The sequence below is a fragment of the Zalophus californianus genome, chromosome 1, assembly GCF_009762305.2.
Source record: "Zalophus californianus isolate mZalCal1 chromosome 1, mZalCal1.pri.v2, whole genome shotgun sequence".
Classification (NCBI taxonomy): domain Eukaryota; kingdom Metazoa; phylum Chordata; class Mammalia; order Carnivora; family Otariidae; genus Zalophus; species Zalophus californianus.
The window spans coordinates 146,307,083-146,323,217 of NC_045595.1; the positions used below are offsets into that span (position 1 = coordinate 146,307,083).

General features: G+C 42.9%; 1 long non-coding RNA gene across 1 annotated transcript; it reads right to left on the reverse strand.

Moving 5' to 3' along the window:
* Positions 1–786: 786 nt before the first annotated feature.
* Positions 787–8,586, reverse strand: LOC113918867. The gene is made up of 5 exons (XR_003518704.2): positions 8,439–8,586; positions 8,087–8,218; positions 2,375–2,509; positions 1,790–1,884; positions 787–1,049 (listed from the first exon to the last, which is right to left on the reverse strand). It is a non-coding gene; the product is annotated as an uncharacterized LOC113918867 (long non-coding RNA).
* Positions 8,587–16,135: the final 7,549 nt, after the last annotated feature.

Consider the following 16,135-nt stretch of genomic DNA (forward strand, 5'->3'; position numbering starts at 1 on the left):
GGCCTCCTTTGCTATAAGCATTTACTTAGAAACCAGTGTTCAGATGAGCAAAAGTCTGGAGGGAGGCATGGCCAGGGATAATGGGTCATTCCACTTAGTTGGAACATAGAAATGGGGAAGGAGACTAACAGGAGATAAAGCCAGAAATGCCCCTTGGGGCCTTGCTGTGGAGGACTTTGCAGCCATGTATGGGAGACTAATCTTTGTTCTGGAGACAATGAGAAACCAGTGATGGTTTTCGAGTAATGGTTGGCAACACCAGACCTTCAGCAGTGGGAAGGAAGAGACGTGAACCGTGTGGTGAAGTAGACCTAGAAAGACTCGGCCCCTTGCTGAAGAAGGCCAGGGACAGAGAGAAATAAAAGAAGATCCTGAGGCCTGGAGTGCAGGAAGGGTAGGGATCGATTCATGGAACAGGAGGAGGAGGAGGAGGTCTGAGAGAAGTCAATGGGCTCAGCAGACCCTAAACCCCCTGGCATCACCCTCCTGAGCTTTGAAATCCTCACAAAAGGAAACTCCCGGGAGGCCAATCCCAACCCACCAGAGGAAGATCCCCCTGCCTCTCTTTTCATCCTGGGAAGACAAGTGGGTGGCCATGAGGCTACAGGGCTCAGATCAGGCTATTTGGGGACTTACAGACAATGACACGATGCCTGGGAAGGAATATTGAGGAAGGAGGCAGATATCATTTAGCCAAAGGGGTGCTGGGTTGTCATTTGCCATTTTCAAGAAATGTTTGTTATATTCATTGTAGCCACCACAAACAATGAATTCCATGAGCCCAATTTATGTTCTATACTCTGTATGGCTGATTTAAATGTGTTTACAACAATTGCAGATTTCCGTTTTCCTCTGGTTGAGCCAATGTGGAAGCACGCAGGATAGAAACCAAAGAGACAAGCACACTGGGTCCAGGGATGTGGCCCCAGCAGGCCCAGGGGCAAGGGCAGGGAGGAGCTTCACGGGAGATGTCAGGCTCTCTTCTTGATTCCCTTCATGGAGATGGAGAGGGGCGTCCCTGGGAGGCTGGTTTGGAGAAGTTGCTGGACCTAAGTGAGCAGGAAGAAAAGGCCTGTACCCTCTTCAATTTCTTTGCATGGGCCCCAAATAACAGCTAATGTCTTGTTGTACATCGACCAGGGCCCTTGTGCAGCAGCTCTCACTACAAGGCAAGGTCTAGGACACAGGTGAGGACAGGGAAGTGGGAAGGAGGTACTTCAGGTCACCCAGGTAATAAATGGTAGAGACAGGATTCAAACCCAGGTCTTTCTGGCTCCCAAGTCGGTGCTCCTTCCATGGTACCATACTGCCTTCCTTTCTGCCCAGTGCTCACAATATACTAGAGGGGGGGCCAAGACCTCTGCCCCAGGGCTGGGCAGAAAGCTCTGGACAAGTTAGGGCTGAAGCCAGGGCACAGAAGACAAATAGAGAAGGAAGGGTGATTTAGATATGATGCAGAGAGCAGCAAACCACAGTCATGGACCGAATCTGACGTACTGCAGGTTTTATGGTACAGATCACAAGTTAAGAATGCTTTTTACATTTTTGAGTGGTTGAAAAAAGTAAAAAAGTCAAAGTCACATGAAAATTACATGAAATTCAAGTGTCAGTATCCATGGTCAGGAACCATGGCTCCTAGCCCTAAAACCAATGTTGCCATGGAGCTCTGCCCCAGCTCAGGTCTCTCTTTTCCTGCTTGGTAGTTGTTCCTTGACTTTGCGGCCTGGAGGCCAAGGAGGCAGGAGCAGGTTGTCACCACCCCTTTTGGGAGAACCTCTAGAACACTCACTATGCTCTGCATCCAGTCTAGATTGCGTCTCGCGGGGCTTGGGGTGTTCTCCATCCTCAGCACCATCTGCAGCACCATCTTGGTATTCTGAGAAGCTGAGAAACATGAGTGAAGGCTCCTGTTCTCATCCCTGATTCCCACACCACCCCACCCCACCCCACCCCCCCGCTGCCTAACATCCTTCGTCCCTCTCTGTAGACTCCCTCAAAAGTCTAGATGCGTCAGGTCAAGAGGCATCTATATTGCAAGAAATGAAAGGGCAATTAGGTGGAACCCAATCATCCCACTCCCCACTCTGATCCCCAACCACCAACAGCTTAACCTCTCCCTGTGGGGATCTGGGAAAGTAGCTCAGAGGGGAGCAGTAGGTGGTCAGGAGCTGTGGGGGAAATAAAGCTGGGAGGAATGTGTAGGCACTTTTGATATGATATGGACAAAATGCAAGGATCTCAGGATTGTCGGGGACCTCAGGCGCCATCCAGTTCACATCCTGGCCTTGATCTGAGGTACATAGAGGGGGCTTTCCTTTGTCCATCACAGCATCCAGCTCCGCCGGGGGTGGGAAGGAGCATGCATGTGAGTTACCCGGGTTGCAGAGGGCATGGTGGTCTGGGCAGCAATCTGATGCCATGTGGCAGAATTCATCACAGTAGCAGCTTCCTCTCTTTCAGTGGTGATCTGTTCCAAGGCAGCAGAGGGGCTGGGGTTGGGAACAGCTGCCTGAGAAAAAGGGACATTTAAAAAGAGACAGATGTAGGGGCACCTGGGTGGCTCAGTCGGTTGAGCATCCGACTCTTGGTTTCAGCTCAGGTCATGATCTCAGGGTCATGGGATCAAGCCCCGTGTTGGGCTCCTCACTGAGCAAGAAGTCTGCTTGAGGATTCTCTCTCCCTCCCCCTCTGCCCCTCCCCCTTCTCCTGCTCTCTCTCTCAAATAAATAAATCTTAAAAAAAATTAACTCAAAATGGATCACAGATCTGAATATAAAAGTTAAAACTACAGAACTCTTAGGTGAAAACATAGATGTAAACCATCATGGCCTCAGACTAAGCAATTTCCCAGATATGACACCAAAAGCACAAGCGACAAAAGAAAAAATGTACTGGCCTTGATCAAATTTTGAAGCTTTGTGCTTCTAAGGATAGTATCAAGAAGGTGAAAAGACAATCCATGGAATGGGAGAAAATATCTGCAAATCACACATGTGATATGAGAATTTTATCCAGAGTATATAAAGAACTTTTGCAACTCAACAAAAAAAGACAAATAACCCAATTTTAAATGGGCAAAAGATATATCCAAAGAAGACAATACCAATGGCCAATAGGTCCATGAAAGGATGTTCAACAACATTTGTTATCAAGGATATGCACAACAAAACCACAGTGAGATACCACTTCACACCCATTAGGAAACGAGTGTTGGTGAGAATGTGGAGAAATTGGACCCCCACATATTGCTGGTGGAATTGAAGAATGGTACAGCCACTCTGCAAAAGAGGAAAACAGTTTGGCAATTCCTCAGAATGTTTAATGTAGAGTGAAAACCATATGATGTTCACGACCCTGTGAACACACTAAAAACCACTGAAGTGTACACCTGAAAAGGATGAACTTTATGTCACATTCGTTATATCTCAGGAAAGCTGTTATTAAAAGGAGAGGCGCAAGAATGAGATGGAGCTGAGAGAAAGAGAGAAGAATGAGAGAGAAGAGGGAGACAAGAGGAGGAGAGTGGCAGCAGTGGGGCAGCAAGGAATAAAGAAAAGCAATAGAACCACACACAGAAGTGTGACAAGAGGGACAGAGAAAAACCCCACAGAGCTGGAGAAAGATCTCCATGGTCCCTATTCACAAAACAGTTTCATCAACCCTGATTCGGACCATTTTCTCAAGGTGCTCAGTTCAATTATATCTGACCATTGCCTACCCACTACAAAGTGAAGGGGCTTATCTTCTTTAAGGGAAGGGGAAAACAAGGCGTTGGCAGGCAGGGAAGTGGCCGAGGTCATCTAGTGAGTCAGTGGCTTAGGTGGGAATGAGCCCCAGGATCTCTCACACCCAGGATTCTCAAAGATGTCCTTCCTCTACTTTACCTTGACCTACTCAATCACCTCCTGTTAGGTTAGCACCTGTGTGGGGCTTTGTTTAGGGATAAACTTGAGAGCCTTCCAAGGTTGACAAGATCAACAGGGAGCAGGTCCCTGAGGGGATGGGGGGTTGGGTGTGGCCAACCCAGCCTGTTATGGAAACAGGCACCGGCAGGTACCTGGTCAAAGGGGAGCAGTGTCCTGGGAGGTCAGACCTCTCAAGGTGATGGCGGGCTAGGCTGGGGTGGTGACCCCTGAGTTTGGCGTGGCTTCTGCCTCTTGTTGAGCTAGAAGCCTCCTGTAAGTGATTAGTTCCCCTTCTCACATCACCCCCTCTTCCCGAGTGCCTGATTCAGTGTCAGGTTGTCACCAATAACAAGGGTGGATCAAAAAGGGCTGGGGGTGGAAAAAAGCCCCAGAGACTATCCAAACAGGAGTTGTAGCCCATTTGGGAGTCAGAAATCAATTCAGTGGTCATAGTCATGATGAGCATTTATTTTAATAAGATGGAATGGAATGGAATGCAATGGAATGGAATGGAATGGAATGGAATGGAATGGAACGGAACAGAAGAATAGAATAGCATAGCATAGCATAGCATAGAATAGAATAGAATAGAATAGAATAGAATAGAATAGAATAGAATAGAACAGAAAAATCCACATACATTGTATATAAGTATAAGCTGTTTGGAGTTCTTTTTGAAATTTTTGTTTGTTTTTATATACATGTATGTATGTACCGAATCACCACATAAAATATACTTATTAATGTAGATTGTGGCCAGAAAAGTTTGAAAGCCACTGATCTAGAAATGGAAATTTTCCAAATTTCCATGCTTGAGTGGGCGACAGAACTGGGAGTAGAACTGGCAATCCTGGATTCTTGGTGTGCTTTTCCCACCACACCAAGCTTCTCATTCAAAAAGCCTGTTGTTGCACTTGCTTGTCGACCATTCTCTAAACACCCTGCGCACTGCTGCTTTGGAGCCCTTGCTGAAGCTGTTTCCTCTGTGTGAAACACCAGAGCCACTAAAAGAAAACATTTTTATCCTTCAAGTTCATGTTTAAATTCAATATTCCCTGGGTTGCTAAGGAACAAGCTCATTATTCTGAAAATGAGAAATGAATAATTAAACATTTATCCAGCCTTTCCATACAAATCAAGGAGTTGACAAGGGAAAAGTCTTTATAGAAGAACTCCAGCCAATAAATGCAGAAGGAGTGATAGAATTAGAAAGCCAGCATTTGGCAACCCCTAATTTAAAAAAAAAAATGGATCTAAGCAACAATCATCACTGGGATTAAAACCATTAGAAAGAGGTTGAGGGGGAATGTTTATAATGGACCTACAGCAGATGCATCTGGCTGATCAAGCTGAATACAGGAAAATGGGACCACTAGACCTTGTGTGGCTCCTTCAGGATGCAATAAGAAGTACACAGCCCCATGTATGGTGTATTCTTGACAGAAGAAATGAACCTTAATTACCAGGTTTCAGGAAATGCAGGGGACAGAGGCACATCCACATGGGTTCAATCAGATAAATTCAGAATGTAGGACATTCTACAGGACAAATGACCTGGTTTCTTCAATAAAAAACAGCATGAAAAAAAAGGAAAAAGAGACTGATAGATTTGAAGAGCCTTAAGATATATATCAGTTAAATGTGATGTTTGGATCCTGATTGAATAAGCCAATTGCAAAAAGGTGTTCTTGAGAATTGGAGAAATATGAATAGGTATTAAATGGTAGTAAGTGGGGCGCCTGGGTGGCTCAGTCAGTTAAGCGGCTGCCATAGGCTCAGGTCATGATCCTGGGGTCCTGGGATCGAGCCCCTCATTGGTCTCCCCGCTCAGCGGGAAGCCTGCTGCCCCCTCTGCCTCTGCCGCTCCCCCTGCTTGTACTCGATCTCTCTCCCGCTCACTGTCAAATAAATAAACAAAATCTTTTTAAAAAATGGTAGTAATTACTTTAAGTATTTCAGCTTTCATAAGGTATTGTGGTTATATTTTTTAATATGGTGGATAAGAATTTGGGCAAAACGTTGATAATTTTGAAATTAGCCAATAAGAACATTGGGTTCATTATACTATTCTTTCTTTTTTGTGCATGTTTGAAATTTTCCATAATAAAAAATTAAAAAAAATAAATGTGATCTACTCTGAGAGGACTTCCTACATTCCCCCAACTGGGAGAGAAGGGATTAATTACATTTATTGGGATTAACTTGTTCCTTTTACCCTTAAAACCTATTTATTTTAGCTTTTAACCCTCTTTTAATCCCTCTCTGTTATTACAGCCTTCTCTCTGGAGGTGTGTATCTGCCTTCCCTACCAGCTCATCCAAGGTAGGAAATGCAGCACTGTAATGCTGGTGTCAAATAATTTAAATTTAATTTAATCTAAAAGATCTGAATTGAACTTGGGCTCTCACAGTGTCCAAGGTCAGGAGACAGTTATAGCTCATAACCAGTCCTGACTGGTTCTATCATAAAAATGACAGTATAATGTGCTATGGTGAGCGCTGTGAATTGTACAAGACTGTTGAATCACAGATCTGTACGTCTGAAACAAATAATGCAATACATGTTAAGAAAAAAAAAGAAGAAGAAGATAGCAGGAGGGGAAGAATGAAGGGGAGTAAGTCAGAGGAGGAGACGAACCATTAGAGACCATGGACTCTGAAAAACAAACAGGGTTCTGGGGGGGGGAATGGGTTAGCCTGGTGATGGGTATTAAAGAGGGCACATTCTGCGTGGAGCACTGGGTGTTATGCACAAACAATGAATCATGGAACACTACATCAAAAACTAATGATGTAATGTATGGTGATTAACATAACAATAAAAAAATTTTTTAAAAATGACAGTATAGTAAGAGACCCAGTACCTCTTCATTCGTTCATTCATTCATCCATTTTATTCTGTTGAGTGACTCTCTGAGCCAGGTACGATGGTGGATCATGGACATATATTCTAGTGCCCTCCCCCACGAGACCCTGCAAAAAAAAAAACACCTTCTAGGATCTTAGTCTAGTGAACAGTGTCATCAAACTCTGAGTCACCAGAACATCGCCATGCTGTACCTTTAGTGCTCTACCACAGGTAAGCGGAGAGTGCCACAGGATTTGGTGGAGGAGCAGTGAGCCCATCAGGAAATAGCTTCCTAGTCAGGAGGCAAAAGTTCAAGTGACTCTGTGACCATCCTGTTGGCTTCAGACCAAGAGGTTAGTGAAAGTGACAAGCTGCGGGGCCCAGACAGGAGTGGGTGAAGAACCCAATAATAGAAACTGCTAAGAGTTTGTGCCCCTCCAGAGCAATACTCCTGAAACGTATCTGACAATTTTATAGGGAAGAGAGCAAGTGTGCTGAGGAAGGGTGTGGCAGGGGGACACTGAGCAGCCCCCTCCTCCTCTCTACAGTTCCCAGTGGTCCTGCTCCAGCCCCAAATTTACAAATCACACTCAGCAAAACTGAAGCGTCCCCAGAAATCCTTTCTACAAAGCAATTTAATACCCTATCTGTTGTTACTGCTTAGCATGCCCTTTGAGGCTCCTTTTCCCACAAAAATTATTCCTACCAATGGCATTTCGTTTTCTCACAAAAGACATTTTGTAAATACAACTTTATCATCCTATCCATTTCCAGGGATATTTTAGCAAAGCAAATCAGTTGGTGCCTGGCAGTTGCCCCTTGAGTCTGCCTATTTCTGGATCTAGGTTTGTCATACCACACTCCTTCCTATCTCCCCTACAGTGCACATTCTAGAGTCCCATGCTGCCCCTACTCACAGGAACCTCTTTTGGACACTCCTCTGGACTCCCCAACCAAAACACACCTTCCCAAGCTAATCACCCAAGGACATCTTATACATATGAAGGTGGATGGATGCACAGAGAAGCCACATTAAGCACAAGTAGGTGCTGAGTAAATGAATTATTTAATTAATGAATTAGTGAACATTAGCCCCCCAGGAGCTAATTTTGCCAGGAACAAAAATGAATGAATGATTGAATGAATGAATGAATGAATGAATGAAAGAGACTAGAGGCCAGGTTCCTTTGAACTGCTAGCCTGGCTCCTCACCTGTCTCCTGGTTTGGGACCACAGGGTTCAGCCACAGCAGGAGGAGAACCAGACGCATGGTTGCAGGCATTGAGCGAAGACAGAATATTTCAAGGACCAAGGCTGGGGCTTTTAATACTCACCCATCCCAGGAAGCTTATTTGGTGTCTGCAGCCCTGGGGAGGGGCCAGCTCACACCTGGGCAGCCACTGGCAGAAGGCAGGCGTGTGGCACCAAGACAGTGGCACAGGTGTCCCAGCTGCTTGGAATAGTTTCTGCAAGCAGAGGTAACATAGGCAAGAAAAAAAAAATTACTTTTCCCATCTCCTGGGGGGTTCCAGACCTGTGGGAGGAGCAGAATCAGAGAAAACAGAATGATACTGCTGTCACGGATTTTGGTGACTTTCTAATATGAATCACACATCCCCTCCTGCCATTTTATAGATAAGGATACTGAGGCCCAGAGAAGGCAAGAAGCATCACAAGTTCACACACCTCAGTTATCGTAGAGCTGAGGGGAGAATCTAGACCTCCTGGCTCCCACTCCGGGGTTCTTTCAACCAAACTACAGTGGACGTATTCGGAGATGCCCCCTGGGAGGTCCCATCAGCCAGGAAAATTAGCTGAGCAACTCTATTCCCCAGGGTTGGTATAAGTTGTCTACATCACAGAGCTACTAGAATGCTGACAGAACAGAAGGTTGGGGGTAAAATTCTAAATTTAAGTGGCACCGGGGTGGCTCCGTCAGTTAAGCAGCCGACTCTTGATTTCGGCTCAGGTCATGATCTTAGGGTCGTGAGATCGGCTCTGTGTCAGGCTCTGGGCGAGCTCAGCACGGAGTCAGCTTGAGATTCTCTCTGCCCGTCCCCCCCGCTCACGGGCTCCCCCCACCAAAGAAAAGAACAGGAGAAGGTTGAGGTTTAGAAATTCACGGGGACTATCTACTACAGGAAAATGGGAAAAGTAAGGTGATCCAATAGGCCCGCTGGGAAGGTCTAACTGCAGGCTGGAACCAGGTACTACCCTCGGCCCCACCAGGTTTCTGTTGAATCCCTGCAAGTGGCCCAGGGTCTGCTGTAAGAGCCTAAGGTAGACTCAGCAACCATTCCAGACCACACCCTGTCACCTTCCACCGTAGGGACAGGAAAGATTACACCTTACTTTCCAAACCTCTCTTCCCTTGGTGATCAGTGTTATAGTGCTGGCTGGTAAAACATAGATGGAAATATGCTGGAGAACTTCCGGAGCTTAGCTTTCTACAAAAGGGACAAGAGAGCTTGCTGGCACTCCCCCTCTCCCTTCTTCCTGTCTCCGATGGCATGTGAGGCCCTTGCACAGTCATGAGACACCAGTTGCACAAGGATGAAAAGGCACCATGTTGTGGATGGAAGAAGCCTGGGTCCCAAAGAGATCACTGACAACTGAACCAGAGTCAGCAATTGCCTACCTCGGGGCCTCTTGGTATTTGAGGACGATAAACCTCCATTTGTTTGTCGCTCTTAGTTGGGGTTTCTGTAGCATGTACACGAAAGCATAACCATGTGGTGGTCATCTTTGGAAGTGCTCAAACCAGGCTGGAAGGGAAGGCCTGGTGGGGATTGCACTTGGTGGGAGGTTGGATACAATGACTGGCAAAAGTTCCTTCCATCTTAGAGATTCTGGACACTGTGAAATGGGGAATATCCTTTCCCTTTCTACCAGCCTCTGAATAGTTGCTGTGGGGGACACAGAAAGACCCAAGGGTTCTCAGGACAATAAATGCTTTCTGTCACTTTGTCATATCCTTAAAATGTACCAGTTGATTTAACAGTACTGTTTAAACACCTATACTGGGACGCCTGGGTGGCTCAGTCGTTAAGCGTCTGCCTTCGGCTCGGGTCGTGATCTCAGGGTCCTGGGATCGAGCCTCGTATTAGGCTCTTGCTCTGCGGGAAGCCTGCTTCTCCCTCTGCCACTCCCCCTGCTTGTGTTCCCTCTCTCTGTGTCAAATAAATAAATAAAATCTTAAAATAAAATAAAATAATAAAATAAAATAAAATAAATACCTATACTAAGCCAACACTGAGGATTCCACAATGAACAAGACAGACACAGTTCTGCCTTCAAGAAGCTTCAGTCTAGTGGTAAGAAACATACAAATGGGCAATTACAATACAAGATTACAAGGAGAGGGAGAAGCAGAGGAGGGGGACCTGACGGGGGCCTGGGAAGTGGGGCTAGAAGAGAGGGTGCTGCAAAGACTTTCTTAGGCTACTGCTTATGCCAAAACTTAGAAGAGGGTAGGATCTGGGGCGCCTGGGTGGCTCAGATGGTTAAGCGTCTGCCTTCGGCTCAGGCCATGATCCCAGGGTCCTGGGATCGAGTCCCGCACCAGGCTCCCTGCTCGGCGGGGAGCCTGCTTCTCCCTCTGCCTCTGCCTCTCTCTCTCTCTCTCTCTCTCTGACTCTCATGAATAAATAAAACATTTAAAAACATATTAAAATAAAAAAATTAACTTTAAAAAAAAAAAAAGAAGAGGGTAGGATTTATCCGGGGGAGAACTGAATTGGAAGGGAGACTATTCTAAGAAGAGGGAATGACGTGTGTAGACGAGTTCATGCTATATAGTTAATTCTCATCATTCATTTCACTTACTATATAAAATGGCATTATGAAAGGAATGTAAAATAGTACAGCCACTGTGTGAAAAAGTATTGTGGTTCTTCAAAAAATAAAAATAGAATTGCCATATGATGCAATTTCACTTTTAAGTATATACCAAAAAACAGAAAGCAGGGACTCGAACAGATATTTGTACAATAATGCTCATAACAGCATCATTCACAATAGCCAAATATCCATCAATAGTGAGTGGATAAACAAAACGTGCTATATGCATACAGTGGAATATTATTCAGTCTTAAAAAAGATGGAAATTCTGATGCATGCTACAACGTGGATGAACCTTGAAAACATCATGCTATCAGGGAAATACAAATCAAAACCACAATGACATACCACCTCACACCCGTCAGAATGGCTAAAACTAACAAGTCAGTAAATGACAGATGTTGGCGAGGATGCAGAGAAAGGGGAACCCTCCTACACTGTTGGTGGGAATGCAAGCTGGTGCAGCCACTCTGGAAAACAGTATGGAGGTTCCTCAAACAGTTGAAAATAGAGCTACCATTCGATCCAGCAATTGCACTACTGGGTATTTACCCCAAAGATACAAATGTAGTGATCTGAAGGGGCACCTGCACCCCAATGTTTATAGCAGCAGTGTCCACAATAGCCAAACTATGGAAAGAGCCCAGATGTCCATCGACAGATGAATGGATAAAGAAGAATTGGTATATATATGTACAATGGAATACTACTCAGCCACCAAAAAAAATGAGATCTTGGGGCTCCTGGGTGGCTCAGTCGGTCAAGCGTCTGCCTTCTGCTCAGGTCATGATCCCAGGGTGTTGGGATCGGGCCCCGCATTGGGCTCCTGGCTCAGCAGGGAGCCTGCTTCTGCCTCTCCCTCTGCCTCTCCCCCTGCTCACGCTCTCTCTCTCTCTCTCTTTATCTCTGTGTCTCAAATGAATAAATAAAATCTTTAAAAAAAAATGAAATCTTGCCACTTGCAACAACATGGGTGGAACTAGAGGGTATTATGCTAAGAGAAATAAGTCAATCAGAAAAAGACAATTAAATGATTTCATTCATATGTGGAACTTAAGAAACAAAACAGAGGAGCATAGAGGAAGGGGGGAAATAAAACAAGACAAAATCAGAGAGGGAGACAAGTCCTAAGAGACTCTTAACTAAAGGAAACAAACCTGAGGGTTGCTGGGGGGAGGGGGGTTGGGAAGGGGTAACTGGGTGATGGGCATTAAGGAGGGCATGTGATGTGTTGAGCACTGGGTGTTACATGCAACTGATGAATCGCTGAACTCTACCTCTGAAACTGATAATACACTATATATTAATTGAATTTAAATTAAAAAATAAAATAAAAGATATGACAACTAAAAATAAGAAGACATCATGCTAAATGAAATAACCACACACAAAAAAACAAATATCGTACGACTCCACTTACATCAGGTACAAGGAATGGTCAAATTAATAGAGAAAGAAGGTAGAGCTGCGGTTACGAGGGGCTGGGGGGCAGGGTAACAGAAAGCTACTATTTAATGGTTTCAGTATGTTGTGATGACAAAGCTCTGGAAATGGATAGTGATGATGTCTCCAGAACAACGTGAATATACTTAGCACAGGGAATACAGTCAAATATGTTGTATGGCTACAGATAATGACTACAGGTATTGTGGTGAGCATTTTGTAACATATATACATGTTGAATCATTATGTTGTATGCCTGCAACCAATATGATGTTGTATGCCAACCATACTTCAATTAAAAAATAATAAAATAGAATAAAAGGAATCAAATAATTTTCAAAAACCAATGTGAATGTACTTAATATACTGAAATGTACATTTAAAATAGTTAAAATAGTAAATTCTATGTTATGTATATGTTATAAAAAATCTACCGCGTTATGAAGGGTTTTTTTGAAGATTTTATTTATTTATTTTAGAGACAGCAAGCAGGGAGAGAGGTAGAGGAAGAGGGAGAGAGAGCATTTCAAGTAGACTTGCTGAGCACAGAGCCCACCGTGGGACTTGATCCCACAACTCCATTATCATGACCTCAGCCAAAACCAAGAGTCAGACACTTAGCTGACTTGAGCCACCCACCTGCCCCTGCATTACGAGTTTTCAACATTTAGACATTCTCTTGTTGATAAACATTTGGATTGGTTCCAGTTTTCCATAATTATAAACAATGATGCTATAAACATTCTTATACATTTCCCCTCCTCCACCATCTAGAAATCTAGAAATGGAATTATTCAGTCATAGTTTGTACACACCTTCAATACCTAAGCGTGATCAAAGATCTGTCTTCCCACAGGCAGTGCAGAAGGATTTCTTGTTGTTCCGTATTTTCATCAATACTTGATATTCTCACTTCCCCTCCCCCAATCCGATGGGTATGAAATCGTAACTAATTCTAGCTTTAATTTGCATTTCCATGATTACTACTAAATTTGAGATTACAGACCATCTAGGTTTCTCTTTGAATTGCCTGTTTGTAGCCTTTGCTCATTTTTATCACTTTGTTTTTATGAGTTTATATGAGGTTATCTTTTTCTTACTGAGAGTAAGAAACTCCTTTATAAATTCCATTTACCACCCTCAGCAAGTTACGTGTGTTGTAAATATCTTCCTCCCTGTGTCTGGCTTGCCTTTTCCTCTTGTTTCTGTGCCGTGCAAAAGCTTTATATGTTTTTTTTTTCCAAAGATTTTATTTATTTGACAGAGACACAGCAAGAGAGGGAACACAAGCAGGGGGAGTGGGAGAGGGAGAAGCAGGCTTCCCGCTGAGCAGGGAGCCGGACGTGGGGCTCCATCCCAGGACCCTGGGATCATGACCTGAGCCGAAGGCAGACATTAAAGACAGAGCCACCCAGGTGTCCCTCTCATAGCAGTTTATAATGTTAACTTTTTTCAATTAAATTTTTTATTTTGAGATAACTATAGATGCACATGCAATCGTTAAGAAATAATACAGAGAGTCCACGTACTTTTACCCGGTTTTCCCAAAGATAACATCTCATGAAAATTTTAATACAGTAGAACAAATAGGATATTAACTTTGAGAGTCAAGACAGAGACCATGGCCTTCATGTTGTCCTTTTATAGCCACGTTCACTTTCCTCCTGCCCCCACCCCTCCTTAACCTCTGGTAAGCACTAATTGGTTCTCCATTTCTATAATTTTGTCATTTTCAAGAATGTTATATAAATGGAATCATGCAGAATGTAACCTTTTGGGATGGGTTTTTTTCTTTTCTTTTTTTTTTAAGATTTATCTATTTATTATATATATAGAGAGAGAAAGCATGCACGAACGGGGGGGGAGGGACAAGGAGAATAATTGAGCAGACTTACCATTGAGGAGGGAGCCCCATGGGAGCTTGATCCCAGGACCCTGAGATCACGACCTGAGCTGAAGTCAAGAGTTGGTGGCTCAACCAGCTGAGCCACCCAGGCACCGCTGGGATTGGCTTTTTTTCCACTCAGCATAATTCTCTGGGGATTCATCCAGTTGTTGTGTGTATCAATAATTTATTCCTTTTAATTCTGAGTAGTATTCTGAAGTATAGATATACTATAGTTTGTTTTACCATTCAGCTGTAAAAGGATATCTGGGTTGTTTCCAGTTTTTGACTAATAACGTCACCATCAGCATTCATGTACAGGTTTTTGGGTGAATATATGTTTTCGTTTCTCTGGGATAGATGTGCAAAGTTGAAATTGGTGGGTCGTATGGTACTTGCATGTTTAGTCTTACAAGAAACTGAGAAACTGTTTTCCAGATTGGCTATACCATTTTATATTCCCACCAGCAATGAATGAGTGATATAGTTTTTTTGCATCCTTGCCGACATTTAGTATTTGTACTATTTTCTATTTTAGTGATTCTGATAGATATGTAGTGATATCTTGTGGCTTAAATTTTCATTTCCCTACTAACTAATTATATTGACTACCTTCCCATGTGCTTGTTTTTGCCATCTGTATACCTTTTTCAGTGAAACGTTTCTTATCTTTTGTTCATATTCTAATTGGATTGTTTATTTTTATTACTGTTGAGTTTTTTCCTTAATTCTTTTAAATGGAGATGTAATGGACATACAACATTTACCATAGAGTTTTGAGAGTACTTTCTAGATAGTAGCTCTTTGTCGGATGTATGGTTTGCAAATATTTTCTCCCGATTTGTAGCTTTGCTTTTTCATCCTTTTTAACAGAGTCTTTTGCAGATCAAAAGTTTTTGTTTTGATGAAGTCCAATTTATCTGTTTTTCCCTTTATAAATCATGCTTTTGGTGTCAAATCTAAGAATTCTTTGCCTAGCCATAGATCCTGAGATTTTTTTTTTCCCTAAAAGTTTTATAATTTTACATTTAAGTCTGTGACCTCTTTTGAATTTTTATATAGGTGTGAGTCTTAGGCCAAGGTTCATTTTTTTTGCCTATGGATTTCCAATTGCTTCAGCACCCATTTATTGAAAAGGCTATCTTTCTTCCATTGAATTGCTTTTGCTTTTGTCAAAAATCAAGCAGGCAGATTTGTGTGGGTCTATTTCTGGGTTCTCTGTCCTATTCCATTAACCTATGTGTCTACCCCTCCAGCAATACCACACAGTCCTTGATTACTGTAGCTACATAATGTTTTGAAATTAGACTGATTCCTACTTTATTCTTTTTCAAAATTGTTATTCTTGTTTGTCTTTTCATATAAAATTTAAAATAATCTTGTCCATGTAGACAAAAAATCTTGCTGGGGTTTTGATAGGACTTGCATCAAATCTGTATATAAATTTGGAGAGAATTGACATCTTCACTATATTAAGTCTTCCAATCCACAAACATATCTCTCCATTCATCTAGATCTTTGATTTCTTTCATCAGCAATTTGTACTTGCAGCATACAAATCCTGTACATATTTCGTTTGATTTACACCTAAGTGGGTTTTTTTTAGTGATTATAAATTTGTAATTTTGGTGTTCATTGCCAGTATGTAGAAATGAACTTAATAAAAAAAGAAATGCAATTGGGTTTTGTATGATTATTTTATATCCTGCAATATTGTTAAACTCACATTTTTAAAATAGATTTCTTGGGATTTTCTACATATACTGAAATATGTACAGATACGATATATTATATATATGATGCCTGAGATTTGCTTCAAAATAATCTTGGTAGGAGTAGTGGGTGGGGATATAGATGAAACACAATTGTGAGTTGATAATTGCTAAATCTGGATAATAGGTACACGGGGGCTTAGTATATTACTCTTAGTATCTTTGTATATGTTTGCAATTTTCCTTTTTTTTTTTAAGATTTTATTTATTTATTTGACAGTGAGAGACAGTGAGAGAGGGAACATAAGCAGGGGGAGTGGGAGAGGGAGAAGCAGGCTTCCCGCCGAGCAGGGAGCCCGATGCGGGGCTCGATCCCAGGACCCTGGGATCATGACCTGAGCCGAAGGCAGACGCTTAACGACTGAGCCACCTGGGCGCCCCTATGTTTGCAATTTTCTAACATAAAAAACAGTTCTCAGCTGTTACTCCCTGTAAACGCTGCA